This window comes from Panthera onca, chromosome A1, assembly GCF_046562875.1.
Source record: "Panthera onca isolate mPanOnc1 chromosome A1, mPanOnc1 haplotype 2, whole genome shotgun sequence".
Lineage (NCBI taxonomy): Eukaryota > Metazoa > Chordata > Mammalia > Carnivora > Felidae > Panthera > Panthera onca.
Genome location: NC_138339.1, coordinates 231,655,381 through 231,678,461, shown reverse-complemented (window position 1 = coordinate 231,678,461; position 23,081 = coordinate 231,655,381). Strand labels below are relative to the sequence as shown.

Genomic DNA, 23,081 nt, shown 5'->3' with positions numbered 1-23,081 from the left:
ATAAATAAGTATATAATCTTGGGGCCTCTGCCATTTTGTTGCTACTTTGGGAGAAAACCTCTTTTCCCTTTTTTAAACAATTTTTTTAATGTTTATTTTTGAGAGAGAGACAGAGTATGAGCAGGGGAGGGGCAGAGACAGAGACAGGGAGGGAGACACAGAATCCGAAGCAGGCTCCAGGCTCCGAGCTGTCAGCACAGTGCCCGACGCGGGGCTCGAACTCACAAACCGCGAGATCACGACCTGAGCCGAAGTCGGACGCTTAACCGACTGAGCCACCCAGGTGCCCCCAAACTCTTTTCCCTTTGACTCCACGGGCATGGGACTCTTCTGACGTAAAGTGAGACTTGCCCCCCGTGACAGGAGACCTGTAAACACATACCGTGTGCACATGGTGAGCACAGAGCCAGGTGCCCTGTCTGTTGGGACTTCCAGGTTCTTTGTGCATGTGTGTGTTTCCTCACTCTTCGTCACACGTTTCTCTTCCTCCTTTCGGGATGTAAAACAGAATCCCTTGGCGTATTTTATTTTCTCGTACAACCTTTTTTTTTTTTTTTTAGCTGGGTATAATAATCTGCATACCATAACATTCACCCCTTTTAAGGTGCACAATTCTGTGACCTTAGCAGAGACTTTTTCACTGGGGTCTGTTTTTCTTCCGGGAGCTTGCGGGTTGTTCTCTGTAGAGGCTCTTTTGAGAAGCAACGTTCTTCCTGTATTTGTTTCCCCCTGGCAAAAAAAAAAAAAAAGAGCTGCAAGAAAATAGGAGGTCTGCTCTCCCCTACAGCCGCCTCTGTCCGAGCTGACATAGCCTCCTGCCTGTGGTTGATTGGTACTCAGGCTGGCTTCCCCTATGCTGAGAGCACACTTCACTCAGGTTCTTGGCGTCGGATGGAGGGAGACAGAGAATTCAAGCAGACTCTATTGATTTTTGCTATCTCCTTGGTTCCCCCCCCCCCTTCCTCCCTCTTTCCCTAGAGGGACAGTTAGGAAGTAGCTAACAATCCTTGAAGCCAAACTGAGCTCCTGAATTCATCGCATTCTTAAAACAGGGGGAAAGAAATAAAAAATGGAGCCTCAAAAATATCACGTAAAAGCAAATTACGTTCCTGTCTGATTGCGAGGCAGCCCAGCAAATCCATAGCTTCAGGGATGACATTTGCCGAGACAGGATACTCCTTGATGTTAAGAAAATAATGGGCTGGCTTGTACAAGTGAGTATCTTTCTCCTTGAAACTAATTAGACAGTTCAGGAAGCCTTGTCAGGGAAGGAATAGGTGATATTTGTCTGGTTGCCCACGCAAATTAATAATCCCGTGGCCAGAAATAACCATGGGTGCTCATAATTGTATGAGAATACAATAGCAATTCTGAATTCACAAAACATTAAGAATTAAGGAGTAGTTACTAGCTTTCCCAAACAATTTGGCTTTTTTGTCCTGCTTGAAACTTTGTCGCATTGGATATGGCTGACAGCAACATAGGTCAGAGAACACAGAAATTTCCATGCTGAAAATTCTCAGCGTCATCACGTGAATAGCCCAGACTGTAGAGTAAGAAAGCCGTCTCACCAAACCAAGGGCGTGGGTACTACATGATCACCCAAGATCATGTGCCAGTGCAGAGTCGATTTTTACATTTTAAATTGACGTTGCTGGACGCTTCCCTCTATAAAAGCTCATGAAAATTATAGCCTCCGGAGTTCCTGTGGAGTTGAGAGGTTGAGAAAGATACTAAATTAGCTTTCCTGGTCTTTGCTGCTTGTCTACCCATGCAGCATTGAAAAACCACCAGACAGCAAACTTTTCCTCCCACAGCCTCATGAACTAGGCAGGGGTGTGAATCGACATACCCGGGGGAGCTTATTAAAAATACAGAGGCCTGGGTCCCCCGCCTTGAGCTCATTCAGTAGATCTTGGGTGGGATAGAGGCCCCTGAAATTTTAACAAGCTCCCTCGACGATTCTGAAGCGCATCAATATTTGAGAACCTCTAATACGGTGAAAACGGTTTGAGCTTTGAAATCCAGCAGGCATGAGTTCAGACTAAGAGGGCACCATTCTGTGACCTTGAGCAGGCTAACGCCGTCTGCGCGTATACCTCGCTTGCGGGGCCGTAGGGAGGATTAAGTTAATGGCACGTGCTGAGAGTTGATCCCAATGCTGGCCACCCAGCGCATGATTAATATGTGTTAGTCCTTGTATTAGTCAGCCCTGGAAGCCATCGCAAAATAGCACAGACTGGGGGGCTTAAACAAGAGGCATTCATTTTCTCCCAGTTCTTGGAAGTCCCAGATCAAGCTGTTGGTAGGCCCGGTTCTCCGGAGGCCATTCTCCTTGGCTCCCAGATGGCACCATCTTGCCGTGTCCTCGCATGGCTCCTTGTCTGCACCAGCGTCCTGGTGTCTCTTCCTCTTCATGTAAGGACGTCAGCTCTGTTGGGTTAGGGCCCCACCCTTGCAACCTCCTTTAACCTCAACTACCTCTTTAAAGGCCCCATCTCTAAAAACAGTCACACTGGGGGTGAAGACGTCATGTATGCATTTTGGGGGGACGCAATCTGATTCATAACCCTTCCCTTCACCCAATCGTTTTTCCCTACACTCCTTCCCTTTCCTGTCGCCGTCAGCCATGGCTTGTGTTTGAACTATCTGTAACTCAAAGGAATAACTTTACAATACTCATTTGAGAAAAGCACCGATTGAAGGTGAGAGTGAGGACAGGGTGTGGGTATTTTGCTGAAGGCAGCAGCTTCCTAGCCATCCAGTCCCCAGAACCCTGGTCCAAGAATGTAACAGAGACTCTACTCTTAGCAAAAGGATCCGGAAAAACTCTCACCACTCAACATTACATGAAGAAAATTTAAAAAAGTGACCTAGATGGAGAAGGTACAGAATGCCCCTGTGTCCAGATTCTGAGTTCTGTTTCTGAAGGGTGCTTTCTTCTTCCCCACTGTGACAGATCACAGCAGAGAGAAAGAAAAGTCCTTCCACATTTCCTAAGTGGAGAGCTCAACTGTGTGATCTATTATTTCCTGACAGAGTGGTTACTTAGCACCTATTTTTAGAGTCCGTAATATTCCATTTCAGACATATGAGGCTTCATTCTAAGCGGGCGGCTTCCCCCTCCCCTACTGCCCAGATGTCTCCTTCGTGGTCACCTACAAAGCCCCATAGAGGCCAGCAGCCTCATAATAGAATCTGTGATGTGAATTTTATTCATTCTGATGTTACAGGGCGCAGCTCGCTGCCTCAGAATCCATCCCTGATGTAACTGGCAGCGCACTGAAATGAGTGAGTCTATGAATCACTCAAGATGAAGTCAGAAATCTCCCGCTGCCACATTGTTCTCTTATGCATATTACAACGAATTAAATGTTCTGGCCTAGACTATGAATTTTATCTCTTTTCCGATTATGTTCCTTGGCTGTGTATTTTTTTTCCATGAAACTGAAGCAGGCTTCTAAAAATACATGCATTTATTATATATCTTCCTCAGCTTGATTTAAAATGTGCCACTACGATTACTCTGAATTGTAAATGACAAACTGAATGAAGAAGGCTGGGAATGGTTATGTACTTATAAAATGCAATGAATATTTTTTTCTTTGGTAACTTAGGTGGAATTAAGCCTCCGGTTACGGGCACTTCTGATGCGTTGTTGACAGGCCCTGGCCACTCCAGTGACCTGAATCAGTCAAAATGGCCCACGCTCTTTGCCCATCTCCCTCCTCTTTGCCCCATTTCTGGGAATGGGAGCTGTACGGTTTAATTCTAAAATGTCAGATCCCAAAGAGATCTTAGCATCTCTGAATTCAATCCCCTCTGTTTTCCTCGGCTTTTAATTAAAGCAAAGTCAAACATAATTTTCCGGCACTGTCCCACTGAGACAAAGGTGTAATTAATTTCCTGCTCCTAGGCTCAGCCATGTGATTTCCTCTGGCCAGTGGGATGTTAACAGATATGACACAACAACCTTGAAAAGTGCTTATGCAGTTGGACCCGCTGTCTTGTACTTCTGCTCTTGCCATGAGAATAATATGTCTGGACCAGCCTGCTGGGTCCAGGAGGAGGAAAAGACATGTGTGATCTGAATTGCCTCAGCTAATCTTCCTCAGCCAAGCCTAGAGCAGAGCTCCTCAACTGCTCCGCAGGTAATTGAGTGAGCCCAGCCAAGATCAGCAGAACCACCTAGCCAAGCCCAGCCTAGACCAGCCAAAATTCGGCCAACTCACAGATAGGTGAATTATAAAGATAAATGACCGTCATTTGGAAGTCATTGAGTTTGGGGATGATGCATGATACAGTATTTTGGAAGCAATAGCTGACAAGTTTGGCCACTTGTTTGGTGTTGTTATCTATTATCTCTCCATTGTTAAAGTTCTTTTTAATCTTTGTAATTATAAGTAATCTGCAGAATGATGCTTCAAGACCATGTGAACATCCAGTGACTTAACTGACTGAGCTCTGTGGCACCCTCTTTCGTCTTAAAGCATTTCTTTGTCTTTAGCAGTGTAAGGCATTCTCTCTTGCTGGATTGCATTGACTAGTATTTTGTTAAAGATTTTTGCATTGGGGCATCTGAGTGGCTCAGTCTGTTAAGCGTCCAGCTCTTGCTTTCTGCTCAGGTCATGATCTCAAGGCTCTCAGGTTTGAGCCCTGCATAGGGCTCTGTGCTGGCAGTGCAGAGCCTGCTTGGAACTCTCTCTCTTTCCTTCTCTCTGTCCCTTCCCTGCTCTCTCTCTCTCTCTCTCTCAAATAAATAAACTTAAAAGATTTTTGCATCAGTGTTCATGAGGGATATTGGTCTGCAGTTTCCTTGCAATATTCTTGTCATGTTTTGGTATCAGAATAGTGTCCTTACAATATGAATTGAGAAGTGATCCCTCCTCCTCCATCTTTATGAAAGAACTTGAGTAGAATTGGTATTATTTCTTCCTTAAATATTTGGTGGAAGTCATCAGGGAAGTTATCTGGGACCAGATGGTGGTTGTAGGAAGGATGTGAACTATAAATTTAATTTATTTAATAAACATAGGGCTAATCAATGAGCTATTTCTCCTTAAGTGAGTTTTGAGAGTTTATGTCTTTCAAGGAGTTTGTCCATTTCATGTAAGTCATGAAATGAATTGGGATAGCATTGTTCCTAATTTTGTTATTATTCTTTTAATATCTGCAAGATATATAGTGATATCACCTCTTTCATTCCTAATATCAATACCTTCTTTTTTTTTTCTTAGTATGTCTAGGAGTTTATCAACTTTACTGTTTTCAGGGAATCTGTTTTTTATTTCACTGATTTTCCCTGGAATTTTTCTGTTTTCGATTACGTTAATTTCTTTTTTGTTATTTCCTTTCTTCTGCTTGGATTGGGTTTAATTTGATCTTTATTTCTTAATTTCTTAAGGTGGAAGCTTATACTGTCAATTTAAGGCTTCTCTAGGGATGCCTGGGTGGCTCAGTCAGTTAAGTGTCCAACTCTTTCTTTCAGCTCAGGTCATGATCGCATGGTTTGTGGGTTTGAGCCCCATGTTGGGCTCTGCGCTGACAGCACAGAGCCTGCTTGGGATTGTCTCTCTCCCTCTCTCTCTGCCCCTCCCCCGCTCTCTCTCTCTCTCAAAATAAATAAACATTAGAAAGAAAACTTTTTAAAAATTTTTTAACATTTTTAATTTGTTTTTGAGAGACAGAGAGACACAGAGCATGAGCAGGGGAGGGGCAGAGAGAGAAGGGAAGACAGAAAATGTGAAGCAGGCTCCAGGCCCAGAACTGTCAGCACAGAGCCCAATGCAGGGCTCAAACCCACGAATGTTGAGATTACGACCTGAGCCAAAGTCGGATGCTTAACCGACTGAGCCACCCAGGCACCCTGTGATTATTTTTTTAATGTTACATTGATGCAGTTTTGGTTTCCCCTTTAACCCCAGAAATATGTACAGTGTATATGTTGGTGCATGTGCGTGTGCGTGTGTGTGCGCGTGTGCGTGTGCGTGTGTGTGTATTATTTAAGAGAAGTAGAGATTTTTTGTGGTACCGATTTCTAGTTTTATCTTGATTAGATTGTGTTATTTGTACCTGTTTTTTGTACACTTATTAAGGCCTTTCTTGTGTTTAAAATTTGAAAAAGATTCAAAATAAATGTTTTTTTAAAAAATCAAGACTTTTTTAGAACAGTTTTAGGTTCACAGCAAAATTGAGGGGAAGGTACAGAGATTTCCCATATACCCTCTGTCTCCTCACACACATAGCACATGGGCATTTACAAAGATTTAAATCTGTTTTATGGTATAGAGTTGGCATTTTACAAATGGAATAGAGTAAGTCATTTTACAAATACGGTGTTCACGTCTTTTAGATCCAAAATATTTTTTATCTGCCTAACCTTTAAAGGACTAAGTAAGAGGGTTATTAACATTTTCTCAATATTATTGCTTTTCTGAAATTTTATACATGTAACCGTTTTGGGTTTCTGCATTTTTGTGTCAGTAATCGGGCACATAATTATTTATGCTGGCAATTTTCTTTGTCTTTTGTATTCTCCTTCAAGAAAAGGTCACTCGCCATGTCCTTTTAATACTTCCCCTTAGAAGCCTCCATTTGATATTAATAACTCAGTTCCTACTCTGATTTTGCTTGTATTTGCACAACTTATTTATTCCTTGTTTTCCTTTTTACCTTTCCTGGTCACTTGGTCTGGTACTGTTCCTTTGGGGCAGCATGTGGTTGAATTTTGGCTTTTGCAGGTTGTGACTTCTTGTGTTTCCTGGGACTTTAGCACCTATGTCACTATCCCTGCTCTGCCTGAAGTCTTATCTGTACTCTTCCACATCTTCTTCACTAGTGCTCCCACGAATACTCTCTCTCTGCCCACTTGAAACTACACTACTTTCACCTGCACGTGGCCCCACTGCCACCTGCTAATTCAAAATTGCGGCCCCAGAGCCGGCAACCGTGCCCAGAACCCCGGAGGCTCTTCGATAAATGTTTAGTGAGTGGTAAGTCTAGCATTAGCTAGGGTCAGGTTCATTGGTAATAAAACCCAAATATCAGTGCCTTAAAAATGAGTCTATCTCTCCCTTTTGTAAAATTCTTAAGCCCTTAGGCGTTTAATGCAGAGCTGGTAGGAAGGCTTTGTTCCGCGGAATTTCCCAGTTCCTTCTAAACCACTGTTCTGCCATTTCTAGAGTGTGTTCCTTATCCTCGTGGTCCAAGAGAGTCCACATCTCAGACCCCAAGATGGAAGAAAGAACAAAGAAGAACCAGCCGGAGGAGTGTTCCAGGAGTCTGTGCCGGAAGGTTCCTGGAATCTGCCATGCACACAAATGCTTCTACTTGCACGGCGTTAGCCGGAATTCGGTCACACAGCCATTCTTCCCACAAGAGAAGCTGAGATGTGCTAATCTGGATAGCTGTGTGTCCAACCCAAATTGTATTCTATGGAAGAACCCTGAAGACCTGAGAAGGAACAGGCTCCTTGCGGAAATCGCAAGAAGATGGGAGCCGGGCCGTAGGGTGAATGAGGTAGCATGGGAGGTCGGCTACGAGAAAAGGAGGGCCTGACATTTGAAGTCATGTCAAGACCATGGATATACTCCTATAGACTCTTTATTAGCGAGGGTCCTGAGAGGAAACAGACAGCACTCTTGAAAGGGTGGCGCGAGTTCAATGAAGGGACTCTACAAGAGGCGGGCAGGGCCAAAGAAGACTAACGTGGGCTGGCGAAGCACCCCAAGGCCAGCAACTGCAGGAAACTACCATCACTTCCAGTACTGCCGAGGCAAGTGGATAAACAGGTACCAGAACCCTGCAGCTGTAGTCGTAGGAAAGGGGTCTCGGACAAGAGCTGTGCTTTTGGTAGAGGGACCTCGCCGCCACAACATGAAGCCCGAAAGTGGAACTTGGTGATATAATTTGCCAGGCCCGGTGCAACATGAAACAAAAGGGCCACTTGTTCAGACACTGCTGAGAACTCCAAGATGATGCCAGCAGGGCATTAAAGCAAGCATGCTGCCCTTCCGAGCACAGGGCCCTGTGCATCTATCTGTACAGGTCAAACATCTGTGAAGCTGGATTTGCCCGGCGGAGAAATAGCCAAGGACGAGTGGCCCCCAGACTTCTCTCTCTTCCAGCCCCCTGACCTTTTCCAGTGCCTCTCACTGTCCATACCCAAATGGAAGTCGAAGCAAAAGTGTTGGGGTGAGGCAGTCCGTGGCGGTCGGCCCTGGGGGAGAAAATGGATAGTGTGAATCTGGAAACAAGCAGAGAATATCCAGCTCAGCTCTGGAGGGCCGTTAGAGATTTTTTCAGCAGAGTGACGTGTCCAATTAGTTTTTAGGAACAACTTTTTGGCAGCAGTGTGGAGGATGGATTGGAGAGCCTGGAGGCAGAAAGACCAATTAGAAGGCTATTATGTAAGTTCCAGAGTTGCCTTCTCTTTTTTTTTTTTTAAATATCAAACTCCCAGGAAGGAACAGATTTTATATTTATAACGCCGGCCAAATAACACACACAAACACATGTATACGTGTGCGTATATCTATATGAAACCCAGAGTCCACAAAACACAAAGCCTTAGTGCAACAATGCTTCACTTTACTAGAAGCAGAGTACTCTGATTTCATTAAAAAATGCTGGTTGCGGGGGGTTCCGGAAGATGGCGGCGTAGGAGGACGCGGGGCTCACCGCGCGTCCTGCCGATCACTTAGATTCCACCTACACCTGCCTAAAGAACCCAGAAAACCGCCAGAGGATTAGCGGAACGGAGTCTCCGGAGTCAAGCGCAGACGAGAGGCCCACGGAAGAGGGTAGGAAGGGCGGCGAGGCGGTGCGCGCTCCACGGACCGGCGGGAGGGAGCCGGGGCGGAGGGGCGGCTCGCCGGCCAAGCAGAGCCCCCGAGTCTGGCTGGCAAAAGCGGAGGGGCCGGACGGACTGTGTTCCGACAGCAAGCGCGACTTAGCGTCTGGGAGGTCATAAGTTAACAGCTCTGCTCGGAAAGCGGGAAGGCTGGAGGACAAAGGCGGGGAGAGCTGCCGAGCCCCCGGACGGCAGAGCTCAGCTTGGCGGGGAACAAAGGCGCCAGCGCCATCTCCCCCGCCCATCCCCCAGCCAAAATCCCAAAGGGAACCGGTTCCTGCCAGGGAACTTGCTCGCTCCGCGCAAACACCCAACTCGGTGCTTCTGCGGAGCCAAACCTCCGGCAGCGGATCTGACTCCCTCCCGCTGCCACAGGGCTCCTCCTGAAGTGGATCACCTAAGGAGAAGCGAGCTAAGCCTGCCCCTCCAGCCCCCGTGCACCTTGCCTACCCACCCCAGCTAATACGCCAGATCCCCAGCAACACAAGCCTGGCAGTGTGCAAGTAGCCCAGACGGGACACGCCACCCCACAGTGAATCCCGCCCCTAGGAGAGGGGAAGAGAAGGCACACACCAGTCCGACTGTGGCCCCAGCAGTGGGCTGGGGGCAGACATCGGGTCGGACTGCGGCCCCGCCCACTAACTCCAGTTATACACCACAGCACAGGGGAAGTGCCCTGCAGGTCCTCACCACGCAAGGGACTCTCCAAAATGACCAAACGGAAGAATTCCCCTCAGAAGAATCTCCAGGAAATAACAACAGCTAATGAACTGATCAAAAAGGATTTAAATGATATAACAGAAAGTGAATTTAGAATAATAGTCATAAAATTAATCGCTGGGCTTGAAAACAGTATACAGGACAGCAGAGAATCTCTTGCCACAAAGATCGAGGGACTAAGGAACAGTCACGAGGAGTTGAAAAACGCTTTAAACGAAATGCAAAACAAAATGGAATCCACGATGGCTCGGCTTGAAGAGGCAGAGGAGAGAATAGGTGAACTAGAAGATAAAGTTATGGAGAAAGAGGAAGCTGAAAGAAAGAGAGATAAAAAAATCCAGGAGTATGAGGGGAAAATTAGAGAACTAAGTGATACACTAAAAAAAAATAATATACGCATAATTGGTATCCCAGAGGAGGAAGAGAGAGGGAAGGGTGCTGAAGGGGTACTTGAACAAATTATAGCTGAGAACTTCCCTGAACTGGGGAAGGAAAAAGGCATTGAAATCCAAGAGGCACAGAGAACTCCCTTCAGACGTAACTTGAATCGATCTTCTGCACGACATATCATAGTGAAACTGGCAAAATACAAGGATAAAGAGAAAATTCTGAAAGCAGCAAGGGATAAACGTGCCCTCACATATAAAGGGAGACCTATAAGACTCGTGACTGATCTCTCCTTTGAAACTTGGCAGGCCAGAAAGGCTTGGCACGATATCTACAGTGTGCTAAACAGAAAAAATATGCAGCCGAGAATCCTTTATCCAGCAAGTCTGTCATTTAGAATAGAAGGAGAGATAAAGGTCTTCCCAAACAAACAAAAACTGAAGGAATTTGTCACCACGAAACCAGCCCTACAAGAGATCCTAAGGGGGATCCTGTGAGACAAAGTACCAGAGACATCGCTACAAGCATAAAACATACAGACATCACAATGACTCTAAACCCATATCTTTCTATAATAACACTGAATGTAAATGGACTAAATGCGCCAACTAAAAGACATAGGGTATCAGAATGGATAAAAAAACAAGACCCATCTATTTGCTGTCTACAAGAGACACATTTTAGATCTGAGGACACCTTTAGATTGAGAGTGAGGGGATGGAGAACTATTTATCATGCTCCTGGAAGCCAAAAGAAAGCTGGAGTAGCCATACTTATATCAGACAAACTAGACTTTAAATTAAAGGCTGTAACAAGAGATGAAGAAGGGCATTATATAATAATCACAGGGTCTATCCACCAGGAAGAGCTAACTATTATAAATGTCTATGCGCCAAATACCCGAGCCCCCAGATATATAAAACAATTACTCATAAACATAAGCAACCTCATTGATAAGAATGTGGTCATTGCAGGGGACTTTAACACCCCACTTACAGAAATGGATAGATCATCTAGACACACAGTCAATAAAGAAACAAGGGCCCTGAATGATACATTGGATCAGATGGACTTGACAGATATATTTAGAACTCTGCATCCCAAAGCAACAAAATATACTTTCTTCTCGAGTGCACATGGAACATTCTCCAAGATAGATCATATACTGGGTCACAAAACAGCCCTTCATAAGTTTACAAGAATTGAAATTATACCATGCATACTTTCAGACCACAATGCTATGAAGCTTGAAATCAACCACAGGAAAAAGTCTGGAAAACCTCCAAAAGCATGGAGGTTAAAGAACACCCTACTAACGAATGAGTGGGTCAACCAGGCAATTAGAGAAGAAATTAAAACATATATGGAAACAAACGAAAATGAAAATACAACAATCCAAACGCTTTGGGATGCAGCGAAGGCAGTCCTGAGAGGAAAATACATTGCAATCCAGGCCTATCTCAAGAAACAAGAAAAATCCCAAATACAAAATCTAACAGCACACCTAAAGGAAATAGAAGCAGAACAGCAAAGGCAGCCTAAACCCAGCAGAAGAAGAGAAATAATAAAGATCAGAGCAGAAATAAACAATATAGAATCTAAAAAAACTGTAGAGCAGATCAACGAAACCAAGAGTTGGTTTTTTGAAAAAATAAACAAAATTGACAAACCTCTAGCCAGGCTTCTCAAAAAGAAAAGGGAGATGACCCAAATAGATAAAATCATGAATGAAAATGGAATGATTACAACCAATCCCTCAGAGATACAAACAATTATCAGGGAATACTATGAAAAATTATATGCCAGCAAATTGGACAACCTGGAAGAAATGGACAAATTTCTAAACACCCACACTCTTCCAAAACTCAATCAGGAGGAAATAGAAAGCTTGAACAGACCCATAACCAGCGAAGAAATTGAATCGGTTATCAAAAATCTCCCAACAAATAAGAGTCCAGGACCAGATGGCTTCCCAGGGGAGTTCTACCAGACATTTAAAGCAGAGATAATACCTATCCTTCTCAAGCTATTCCAAGAAATAGAAAGGGAAGGAAAACTTCCAGACTCATTCTATGAAGCCAGTATTACTTTGATTCCTAAACCAGACAGAGACCCAGTAAAAAAAGACAACTACAGGCCAATATCCCTGATGAATATGGATGCAAAAATTCTTAATAAGATACTGGCAAATCGAATTCAACAGCATATAAAAAGAATTATTCACCATGATCAAGTGGGATTCATTCCTGGGATGCAGGGCTGGTTCAACATTCGCAAATCGATCAACGTGATACATCACATTAACAAAAAAAAAGAGAAGAACCATATGATCCTGTCAATCGATGCAGAAAAGGCCTTTGACAAAATCCAGCACCCTTTCTTAATAAAAACCCTTGAGAAAGTCGGGATAGAAGGAACATACTTAAAGATCATAAAGGCCATTTATGAAAAGCCCACAGCTAACATCATCCTCAACGGGGAAAAACTGAGAGCTTTTTCCCTGAGATCAGGAACACGACAGGGATGCCCACTGTCACCGCTGCTGTTTAATATAGTGCTGGAAGTTCTAGCATCAGCAATCAGACAACAAAAGGAAATCAAAGGCATCAAAATTGGCAAAGATGAAGTCAAGCTTTCGCTTTTTGCAGATGACATGATATTATACATGGAAAATCCGATAGACTCCACCAAAAGCCTGCTAGAACTGATACATGAATTCAGCAGAGTTGCAGGATACAAAATCAATGTGCAGAAATCAGTTGCATTCTTATACACTAACAATGAAGCAACAGAAAGACAAATGAAGAAACTGATCCCATTCACAATTGCACCAAGAAGCATAAAATACCTAGGAATAAATCTAACCAAAGATGTAAAAGATCTGTATGCTGAAAACTATAGAAAGCTTATGCAGGTAATTGAAGAAGATATAAAGAAATGGAAAGACATTCCCTGCTCATGGATTGGAAGAATAAATATTGTCAAAATGTCAATACTACCCAAAGCTATCTACACATTCAATGCAATCCCTATCAAAATTGCACCAGCATTCTTCTCGAAACTAGAACAAGCAATCCTAAAATTCATATGGAACCACAAAAGGCCCCGAATAGCCAAAGTAATTTTGAAGAAGAAGACCAAAGCAGGAGGCATCACAATCCCAGACTTTAGCCTCTACTACAAAGCTGTCATCATCAAGACAGCATGGTATTGGCATAAAAACAGACACATAGACCAATGGAATAGAATAGAAACCCCAGAACTAGACCCACAAACGTATGGCCAACTCATCTTTGACAAAGCAGGAAAGAACATCCAATGGAAAAAAGACAGTCTCTTTAACAAATGGTGCTGGGAGAACTGGACAGCCACATGCAGAAGGTTGAAACTAGACCACTTTCTCACACCATTCACAAAAATAAACTCAAAATGGATAAAGGACCTGAATGTGAGACAGGAAACCATCAAAACCTTAGAGGAGAAAGCAGGAAAAGACCTCTCTGACCTCAGCCGTAGCAATCTCTTACTCGGCACATCCCCAAAGGCAAGGGAATTAAAAGCAAAAGTGAATTACTGGGACCTTATGAAGATAAAAAGCTTCTGCACAGCAAAGGAAACAACCAACAAAACTAAAAGGCAACCAACGGAATGGGAAAAGATATTTGCAAATGACACATCGGACAAAGGGCTAGTATCCAAAATCTATAAAGAGCTCATCAAACTCCACACCCGAAAAACAAATAACCCAGTGAAGAAATGGGCAGAAAACATGAATAGACACTTCTCTAAAGAAGACATCCGGATGGCCAACAGGCACATGAAAAGATGTTCAACGTCGCTCCTTATCAGGGAAATACAAATCAAAACCACACTCAGATACCACCTCACGCCAGTCAGAGTGGCCAAAATGAAGAAATCAGGAGACTATAGATGCTGGAGAGGATGTGGAGAAACAGGAACCCTCTTGCACTGTTGGTGGGAATGCAAATTGGTGCAGCCGCTCTGGAAAGCAGTGTGGAGGTTCCTCAGAAAATTAAAAATAGACCTACCCTATGACCCAGCAATAGCACTGCTAGGAATTTATCCAAGGGATACAGGAGTACTGATGCATAGGGGCACCTGTACCCCAATGTTTATAGCGGCACTCTCAACAATAGCCAAATTATGGAAAGAGCCTAAATGTCCATCAACTGATGAATGCATAAAGAAATTGTGGTTTATATACACAATGGAATACTACGTGGCAATGAGAAAAAATGAAATATGGCCTTTTGTAGCAACATGGATGGAACTGGAGAGTGTGATGCTAAGTGAAATAAGCCATACAGAGAAAGACAGATACCATATGGTTTCACTCTTATGTGGATCCTGAGAAACATAACAGAAACCCATGGGGGAGGGGAAGGAAAAAAAAAAAAAAAAAAAAGAGGTTAGAGTGGGAGAGAGCCAAAGCATTAGAGACTGTTAAAAACTGAGAACAAACTGAGGGTTGATGGGGGGTGGGAGGGAGGGCAGGGTGGGAGGGAGGGCAGGGTGGGTGATGGGTATTGAGGAGGGCACCTTTTGGGATGAGCACTGGGTGTTGTATGGAAACCAATTTGACAGTAAATTTCATATATTAAAAAATAAAAAAAAAAAATGCTGGTTGCATATTACAATCATCCTTTCACGGTGTATGAAAATCAAACCATCATATTGTACGCCTTTAACTTTTATGTAATATATGTCAATTATTTTTCAATAAAGGTGGAAAAAATATTGCTTCCAAGCCACCATGTTGATTAAGAGCCACAGCTTTTAGCTTGAAAAACCTAGGTCTGAGAGTACAAAAGTAAACTAATAGCCCGCAAAGGTGTTCGTTCGTATCCTAATCCCCAGACCCTGGGAATATGCGAGTTTACATAGCAAGAGGGATTTAGCAGAATTTATTTCATTGAGGACTTTGAGATGGGAGGCTATGCTGGATTATCCAGGTGGGTCCAGGGTAATTACAAGGTCCTTATAAAGGAACAAGGAAGGAGAAAGGGTTGTTGAAGGAAGCAGCGTCAGGGTGGTACAGCTGGCCATTGCTGGTTTTGAAGATCCTTGGCCATGAGCCAAGGAGTGTATTCCTCTAGAAGGTAGGAAAGATAAGGAGTAGGATTTCCCCCCGGAGGCTTCAAAGAATGACGCCTTGATTTTCCGCAGTGACACCCATAGGTCTCTCACCGCTGTGTGGTGTCTTAAGCTGTAGAGTTTGTGGCGATTCATTACAGCGACGATGAGAAACTGGTACCCAGGGGCAGATGGTGAGAGTCGGAATGAGGCAGTGTCAGGGGGGATGGATGGAGAGGAGAGGACTGGATATTCTAGTAGGACCTTTAAATGTGGAGTCCAGGTTCTCTCTTAGGGTGGAGGGCCACAGGACAAATCACAGTTTTTCTTCCTCTAGCGTTTGACCTTTGCAGGAGGATTCAAATGAATGTCAAAGACTTACCGGGGCAAAAAAAAAATCTGTTTTAAAACTCTGTTTTCGTGGGGTGAGTGTAGGGATTCAGGGCGGCTCAAGACATTGTGCTGTCAACCTGTGAGCTGATCTGGAAGGTGGAAAGAGCCACCTGGATGGTGTCTTTTTAACTGACTAGCCTTCGCTCTCACAGATGACTCTTGGATGTATGTAGAACTCACAAAGCCAAGCAAGTAATGTTGATTTTTCTAGAAATCGAAAGAAGAAAGTGCTCCAGTATGGAAGAGGCCATCAGCCACACAGTAGGGCTTGAAGGTGAATGATTTGTAAATGGGCAGATCACCACATGAGTCTGTGCAAGGTGCTTGTATCAATAGTTGGACGCAGGGCAGGAAAGTCAGCAACAGGATCTGGTAATGATCAGCTTATATAAACAATCAATTTGCATTTATAAGTTACTTGTGAACACACAGACCGTCTGAAAAAAATCTAGCAAAAACTAGAAAGCATACTTTAAAATAAATCATTTACAGTAGCAGTAGAAAACATAAAATAAGGTGTCTAAAAATCTAACTATGAGCAATACTTTTACATAGAAAATGATAAAACATTATAGAAAGACATAACAAGCTCTAATACATGAAAAGCTATTCCATGTTTGTGGATGGCAGGACGGTCTTAAAGATGCCAGATCTCCCAAATTGTTCTAGAAGCACAGGGCAAGAAAAGTCATACTTCAGTCGACTATGCGCTCGTGTCCATGCACACGTGTGGGGAACTTAACATGATAACCCTAAGGTGCAGGCGTAAGAACAAAGAGTCGAGAATCTCTGGGGCTGTTGGCAGTTTCGCCCTCCCAGAAGTCATTCCTTGTTATTAGGCTGTGTCCAACAGGACCGTGCGGTACAGGAGCAGGAAAAGACACACAGGCTAGTGGGATAGAACAGCAACAGATCGTGTACCCACGTAACCATGGTCAATGACAGAAGGACCCCACAACTCAGAGGGAAAGGATGGACTCTTCAATAAACGGCCATGAGACAAATGATTATAGGAGAAAACATAAAAACTGGACTCAGATAGAGAAAGCAAAACCTAAAACTTTTAAAAGGAAGATAGAGTAGAATCATCTTTTCACATCGAGGAAGGAAATAAAGTCGAAGGCACACACATACACACAACAAAAAGGAAAACACAGATTCGTTCGATTACGCTAAAATTTAAAACCTTTGAGTACAACCAAAGACACCATAAGCAACATGAAAATGTAAACGAAGCCTGGGAGGAAAATGGTGTATACAGGTAACTAATAAAGGAGCAGAATCCAGGATATGTTAATAATTCTACACATCAGTAGGAGTCAGCCAACCCAGTAGGTAAGCAGGCGATGGATATTTATTGGCAATTCACAAGAGAGAAAACCTGAGCCACCAGTGAATATGCAATGGCATGTTCCACTTCACTCGTCAGTGAGGAAATGAAAACAAAAATGAGATTCCCACTCTCACCAAAGCGGCAACGGTTTTAAAATGTGGCCCTATCAGGTGTTGGAGAGGATGTAGAGAAAAAAAAAGCACCTTCATACTTTCCTGGTAGGAGAATAAACTGGTACAAGTAATTTCTTTCTTTCTTTCTTTCTTTATTACATTTATTTTTGAGAGATTGAGTGCGAGTGAGGGAGGGGCAGAGAGAAAGGGACAGAGAATCCAAAGCATTTTGACACGGGGATTGAAATCACAAACCACGAGATCATGACCTGAGCTGAAGCCAGAGGCTCAACCGGCTGAGCCACCGGGGCACCGCCTGGTACAAGCATTTTAGAGAACACTCTGATGGTATCTAGTAACCTTGAAGAAGAGGTGCAAAGTTGACGACCTGAAACTCCATTCCTAGCAATGTTTCCTGGAGAAACTAAGGCATGGACCCAGGACCCAAGCATCATTCAAGTATCATTTATACTGGAAACAAAATATCCATCATTAGGAGACCAGGCAAATAAATAGTGACTTAGTCACCCAAGGAGGTACTCTGTATGATAGCTAAGAAGGAAGTAACCGGAGCCTTGTATAACTCCGCAGATAAATCCCGACAACATAATGTTGAAGCAGAAAATCAAGTTGTAGTGAAATAAGTGTAGGAACATAGCATGAAAAACGCTATTTTTTGTGTGCACAAACATACGTATGAAAATTATAAAACAAATATCAAAATGGTAAGCCCCAAACTCAGAATAGTAGTTAGGTTTAAGAAAGGTGGAGGGGCACCTGGGGGGCTCGGTTGGTTAAGCATCCAAGTCTTGGTTTCAGCTCAGGTCATAATCTCACAATTTGTGGGATTGAGCCCTGCATCAGGCTCTGCGCTGACAGCACAGAGCCTGCTTGGGATTCTCTTTCTCTGTCTCCTCTCTTTGCCCCTCTCTCTCTCTCTCTCAAAAAAAAAAAAAAAAAAAAAAAAAAAGGGGGAGGTGAATGCAATGGAGGAGGGTGGGAATACACAGAAGGCTGTATCTGTAATGTCTTGTTTCTATCTTACACTCATTATCCTATTTTATGCTTTTTATTTACACGGCTTTATATGCTTGAATAATCATATTTAAAAACTCAAGCCCGGGGCGCCTGGGTGGCTCAGTCGGTTAAGCGTCCGACTTCAGCTCAGGTCACGATCTCGCGGTCCGTGAGTTCGAGCCCCGCGTCGGGCTCTGTGCTGACTGCTCAGAGCCTGGAGCCTGTTTCAGATTCTGTGTCTGCCTCTCTCTCTCCCCCTCCCCCATTCATGGTCTGTCTCTCTCTGTCTCAAAAATAAATTAAAAAACGTTTAAAAAAAGTTTTAAAAACTCAAGCCCTTCACCATGGCAACAAAGTCACCCACGGTCTTGCCCCCTCTGAGGTTGTCTTTGCGGATCCTTCCAGTCCCCCCGTCCATCACTCCTGTGTACTACTGGGCTCCAGAGATACCAAAGAATCCTGTTGTTTCCTGAATACATTCCTTTGCACAGCTGCATGCTTTTGCTTATGCTCTTCCCCACCCCCCCCCCCCAAGGTCTTCTATTCTAGACCCCACGTGGAAAACTCCATCCTTCCAGATTCATTTTCTATTCATCTATCTCTGGTTTTCTCCAAGGAAATGCTTCTCAAACTTCAACGTGCATAGGAGTCAGCCTTAGATCTTATTAAAATGCAGGTTCTGATTCCGCGGGTTTGGGTGGGGGGCCCCCGTTCTGCCTTGCTAATAAGCTCTCAGGTAATGCCAATGGTGGCACAGGTCAGAATCACACTATAGTAGCCAGACCCTTCTTCTTGGGTAGTTAGAAGCTCCCGGCTCCAGATTTCCACAGCCTCCTCTACATCCCTTATTATAACATTCATTGCGTTGCTCTCGGTCTGTTTTTTATATCCAACCTTTTTCATGACACTCTGAAAAGTAGTTATCTCGTAAGGGTAGTAATCCTGCCCGGGGCCTCACTGCATGGCCAGCACCTAGCATTCCCTCGCTGAAATATTTGAAACGTTCCAATGTTAAAAATACAATTGCCTGTTGCACCTCTGGTGAAACCTTATTAAATCTGTTCAAACGTTTCTGTGTTTTATATCCCAGGCCAGTAGCAACAGGTAGGCAGAGCGGTAAATGCATAGTGTGTGCAGATCTGGTCTGAATAGGTTCCTAATTACGGTGCTCAACTGGAGAGGGGAACTGGAAACCCTTAAAAAGTTTCAGAACCCTTAGGGCAGAGAGAGCTTTGGAGATCCAGGGGATTTTCGTTACTTAGTCACAGGGCATGGATTTTGTTCTAAGCATTAAGATGGTTTATGGGCGGTTTGTAGACCTGTTGTGAGAACATAGGCCCTCTGAGAAAGATTGAAAGGGCAAACGCAGGGCTGGCTGGTGACTAACAGCCTGGCCAGGGTTCCTGCCCGTTGGGAATCTTCTCCGTGGCCCTGTTGCACCCTGTGCATGTACCTGCGGAGGCTGGCGGGTGCAGGGAGGGTGCAGCCCAGCACGTGCCCCCACCTGCCCACCCGTCCCAATTGTGGCCCTCCCGCTCAGCGGCTGTGACTCCCTGAGCAACTTACTTCGCCTTTCTGGACCTAGGAGCGCCAGCTTTCAACCGAATACCGCGTGGACATATACTGAAGATAGAGTCCTTGTTTATCTGAAATTCAGTTTGTAATTGGGCACGCAATATTTGAATCGGCAAAATTATCTGGGACTCGCCTTCTTTGTTGCTAAAATGAGGTACCAGTCTCATCAGATTGTGAGGCTGAAATAATTAAATATGCGGAGAGGACTTAGAATGGGCCCCGGCTCAGAGCGTGTTACCCATAGGATCAAATCCACATTCCTCAGTCGTGGTGGGGGGAGGGGGGGGCCTTTCAAGACTTGCACCTCCCCCCTTGTCTTCCCAGTCTCCATTACCACTGCCCCTCCCCTCTGTGATTCCATGCCGAGCCTACACTCAACCATGTCCTGCCTCTGCTCCCTTTCTTGGCAGCTGCCTCTACCCAGAATCCCTTTCTCGTGAGCGCCCTGATGAGAAGCCACTAGTCCAGGGTAGCTGTACTTAAGACTGCCCCTCTGTGGACTTCTCTGCTCCGAGCCTCACCTCGTGAGCCCCTTCACAGCACTTTATACAGACCTTTATCTGTCCCTGTCTCGCTGTAGTAAACTTGTTTCACTCTTTGTGTTATATTTTCTTTAACAGTATAATGTTTGTGTGTGAATTAATGTTAATCCACGATCTGGTGCTTTTAGTTACTGTCTGAAGTCTCTTAATCAGGAACTCCTATACCAAGGGTGATAGGTGAACATTTAAAAAGCTGCCCGACTTCAAATATTCTTATTTAAGTCCGCACCAGAGGACTTGCTCTTTGAGTAAGGGGTGTGGAAGTAATTTCTCACTTATAGAATGGGTGGTATTCAAAATATACAGTAGAGCAGAAGGACTTCAACTTGTCCTGTCGTGGGCAGAACAGAGAAAAGCCAAGATCTAAACCGCACACAGCCCTGGGTGTTGCACTTACTAGAGGCTTCTCCCATCTGATTTGATTGATTTCATCGATTGTCAGGATACAGATGCATTTGCCTCTAGTGAAACTTTCAGTGCAAGGTGTTAGAGAGTCTGAAAGAACAGAGAGCAAGGACTTCACCAGAATTACAGAACAGATTGAGAGCTGTTTTTTTTTTTTTTCACTTGCTTGCTAATAAAAGTTGGCTCACCATGTGGAAAGTGGGCTAAGATGTGCCCTCATCGTGCTATACCACCTGGTAGGGAGGGGAGTGGGACAAGGGACATCTGTATCCTTTCTTGTACCCTACGCGTTGGAGGCCACTGTCATCCACCAAAAGGGACTCGATGATCACGAAACCAAATTGGTTTAGTTCAGTTTGCAACGCTTTGTCTCTCCAACCGAAGGTGAGCTCGAGAGTCGGGACCTGTGTTAGTAGTGTTTCACTCCAGCCCCTCCCCCTGCAGCTGGCCCAGCAGGAGGTGCTCAGTATGGAAGGGGTGACAGGACCCTTGAAAGACCCTTATTGCAGAGCCAGCTTGAAAACGTTGAGACAGAATCAGACATCCAATTAGCAAATATGATCAGGGTGAAAACACAGAAAAAAACGAAGGATACACGAGAAAGGAACCCTTTGATACACCTTCCTTGAAATTCTCTAAGAAACCGCTTTCCCTCTTGAGAATTCATGATACATAGCATCACCTTCACATTAAAGGTGTTGAAGAATGTTCTCAAAAAGTAAATCCTCCTCAGGCACTTTACCTCTGGGTATTCTTCCTCAAACCTGAGGCCTTAGTCTAATCAAGAGAAAACATCCCTCTAACCCAAGTTAAGCAACATTTTACAAAATGTCTGGCCAGCACTCTTCAAAACTGTCAAGTTCATGATAAACAGGGGAAGACTGAGAAACTGTCAAGATCAAAGGAGCCTATAAAGAGAAATCCTAAGTACAGTGTAGGACCCTGGATGACATCTCAGAACAGAAAAAAGACATTAGTGGGAAAATGGATAAAATCCAGATATGTCTGGAGTTTAACTGATGGCACTGTACCAATGTTAATTTCTTAGTTTTGACAAATGTACCATAGGTAATGACAGATGTTAATATTAGTGGAAACTGCATGAAGGATATCTGGAAACTGTATTCATCACTTTTCGGTGCAACTATCATTATTCTAAGATAAAAAGGTCATTTAAAAAAGAAGTTTTAAAATAAGGTAGATATTTGAATGACAATTGTAGAAAAAAGAGGAATCTAGCTTTTGACACTAATGAAGTCGAACATTTAAAGGTAAGTCATGGATTCCAGGAAGAGCCACCTGCTAGGCTGGGTCTGATCCTGACCACTCGCCACGGAGGTCCTACCAGCTTTTCAGTTAGAATCTTGTTTCCACTTGGTTAATCTGCGTGGCTTTGTTAAGGATAGATGGCTGGCTATCGTGTACGATCGACTTTGGGAGAAGTGGAATAAACCTCTTCAGGGCTGCGTCTGCAAAGCTAAAGGCATAGCGAATCACAAACATCACAGCGTCACATTCCTTTCTTCTAATGAGTATTAAGCATCGAGACCTACTCCGTCAAGTGCCTCCCGCAGGACTTGGCACACTATTGGTATATCGGAAATATTTGCTGGCTTTATGTTACCATGGCCCAGTTCAGAGTTGCCCACTTACTCTGATGGGAGGGAGAAACAACAACAACAGAAAAACCAGCTCCAAAGTGGATATGAAACTGAGCTCTTTCTGCTGATGTTGGCTTTGGGGCCTTTATTTTAAGTGCAAGAAGAGGGAGAGAGACAGAGGGCAAGCAGGGGAGGGCAGAGAGAGAGAGGGAGACACAGAATCTGAACAGGCTCCAGGCTCTGAGCTGTCAGCACAGAGCCCGATGGGGGGCTGGAACTCCTGAACCACGAGATCATAACCTGAGCCGAAGTCGGCTGTTTGACCGACTAAGCCACCTAGGCGCCCCCATACTGTACATTTTTTTAAATGATTGTTCCATTAATCAGTTTTATGATTTTAAAAATGGTAAATAATATTAGTCAATACTAGTCAATGTAGCACTTCCTATGGGCCAGGTGGTATTCTAGGGCTTTACATATACTAACTCGTTAAATTCTCACAACAATCCCGTAAGCTGGTTACCGTATTCATTCTTGTTTTACAGATGAAGAAAGTGAGGCACAAATTAGTCACGTATCTTTCTCAGGATTATATACATTTCGCTATTTGATAAAAACACTTGATGTGGAGGAACTAGGATTTGAACTAGATTGTGTCGCTTCAGAACCCACACCTCTAATCATGACACTACAGCTGTGCCCCATGAATTCATTTGCAAAGTGTGAGCCTGTGGAAGCCAGCTCCAAAATGGTACTCACCTCCTGGAATTCATCCCCTTGTGTAGTCCCCTTCCACGAATCAGGATTAGTCTGCGTGTCCGATAGAACATCGTGGAAGTGACCGTGTGTGACATCTGAGGCCAGGTCACAAAAGGCATTGCGGCGATTCCCCTGGGTCTCGAGGGTAGCACTGACTCTGGGGGAGGTCAGCGCTATGTTGTGTAGACACTCAAGGGTAATTGTGGAGAAGGAACCCGCCTGGCAGCCATGTAAATGAGGCACCTTGGAAGCAAAAGCTCCAAACCCAAGTAAGCTTTAAGTGAGCACGGC

At 44.2% G+C, this 23,081-nt stretch overlaps 1 long non-coding RNA gene across 1 annotated transcript; it reads right to left on the bottom strand.

Annotated features, from left to right (window-relative positions):
* Positions 1 to 8,290: 8,290 nt before the first annotated feature.
* LOC132680307 (uncharacterized) lies at positions 8,291 to 22,851 on the bottom strand. The gene is made up of 3 exons (XR_009610627.1): positions 22,791 to 22,851; positions 20,423 to 20,520; positions 8,291 to 8,374 (listed from the first exon to the last, which is right to left on the bottom strand). It is a non-coding gene; the product is annotated as an uncharacterized LOC132680307 (long non-coding RNA).
* Between the last annotated feature and the right edge of the window lie 230 nt (positions 22,852 to 23,081).